Source organism: Nuphar pumila, chromosome 4 (genome assembly GCF_984573655.1).
Source record: "Nuphar pumila chromosome 4, dmNupPumi1.hap1.1, whole genome shotgun sequence".
In the NCBI taxonomy this organism is placed as follows: domain Eukaryota; kingdom Viridiplantae; phylum Streptophyta; class Magnoliopsida; order Nymphaeales; family Nymphaeaceae; genus Nuphar; species Nuphar pumila.
Window position 1 is genome coordinate 15,126,623 of NC_143252.1, and position 1,612 is coordinate 15,128,234.

The 1,612-nt window shown below is 42.7% G+C and overlaps 1 non-coding gene across 1 annotated transcript; it reads right to left on the minus strand.

The window, feature by feature from the left end:
• Positions 1-367: 367 nt before the first annotated feature.
• On the minus strand, positions 368-441 carry TRNAI-UAU (transfer RNA isoleucine (anticodon UAU)). Its single transcript has one exon. It is a non-coding gene; the product is annotated as a tRNA-Ile (tRNA).
• Between the last annotated feature and the right edge of the window lie 1,171 nt (positions 442-1,612).

Below are 1,612 nucleotides of genomic sequence, written 5' to 3' on the forward strand. Positions count from 1 at the left end.
CCGTTGAATGTCCTCATTACCACGTCTGCAGCTCGAAATTAAGTTCTATTTAATTTATTTTCAAATAATTTGCTTCCAATATTATTTTTTTTTTGTGTTTATGAAAATTTTCAAGAAATAAGAAATTGACTCATAATAAATTTTAATAAAAAGAACCCATCGACTTAAAATTTCGTTGGCATTTTTTAGGTACAATTAGTTATTGTCAAATATCCCTAAAAAAAAAGTTAAAGTTCCCTGGGTTTCTCTTTCCAAACTGTGCAACAAATAAGAAATTGACCTCATAAAAAAGAAGTCGATGACTTAAATTTGGTTGGCAACTTTCTGAAGCACCTCTGTTCCATTTTACCCATTGGAAACATTAAGGTGGTCCCGGCGGGGCTCGAACCCGCGACCTTCGGCTCATAAGACCAACGCTCTAACCAACTGAGCTACGGGACCGATGTTGATACTTACCATAGTAATATAAGTTTTGTCGACATCAACAAAGGACATGATGCTGACACACATATTCAACTTTGCAACGGCCTCTAAAGGCGCACCTCAGATTCCGTGAACTTTGCGTTCTGAGTCTTGAGATAAGAAAGCTAAAACATTCGTCTTGAATCTTAAAGCACCTAAGAATAGATTCACTCTTGTTTCACTGTTGCAAATTACTTGATTTGTCTTTGGACCTATTGTCTAATGGCCTTAAAGTTCCTTTATTTTTTATTATTTTTACTCAAGAGAACTATCTCAGGCGCAAATACCTCGCAGCGTTGGCTCAGCTAGGGATGGCAGTGGACCGGGAAAAATGGCCCCCCCCTGACTCGCCCCGCCTGGATCGGGGATGAAGGGCATGAAATGGGGATAGAGGCGGGGATGGACTTACGCTTTCACCCGCCCCGCCCCACCCCACCTCACTGCTGTTTGGACCGGGGATGGAGGACATGACATGGGGATGGAGGCGGGGTGGAGGTTAAAATCCATCCCCGTGCGGGGATGGAGGCAGGGATGAAGGTTTGAATTTTGAGATGGGGGCGGGGGTAGAGGCCTTGTCCCCCACCCCCATTGCCATCCCTTGGCTCAGCCTTGGTTGTCCTATCAGCATCAAACAACCCTCGACCCCAAAGAGTCGCCAAGCCTCGGCTTAGGGTGACACCCATGAGATTTGAACCTAGGTGTTCGTCAAACATCCTAGGCTCCATTATCTTACGCCAAACCCCTTGGGTCTAAAAGCTCCTTTATTTTTACTTTTACTTTGGAAAACACCTCTTTCACTTTTATTTTTTTTACTCGGCCATCTCTTTCAACCAGCCTTCCTCTCGGTTGAAGCCATTTTCATGATTCAAATGCCTAATTTTCGTCCCCACTAAAGACACCCATCAAAACAAGCACATTTACTGTTTCATGATCATTTGATTATTCTCTCCCACGAAGAAGAGGTTTGATCTGGAAAAGTAACCCGAATTTTGCAATCTTTGTTGCACTTATCCTCAGTTTCTTCTGGCAAATGATAGCCGATCAATCTGATTACAAGGGTATAATTTGACTGGAACATGATTCCCATGGAATCAAAGCCAGTATAAACTTCATGTTTCTCTACTCCATGTGATTATCAGTCATCTGCAAT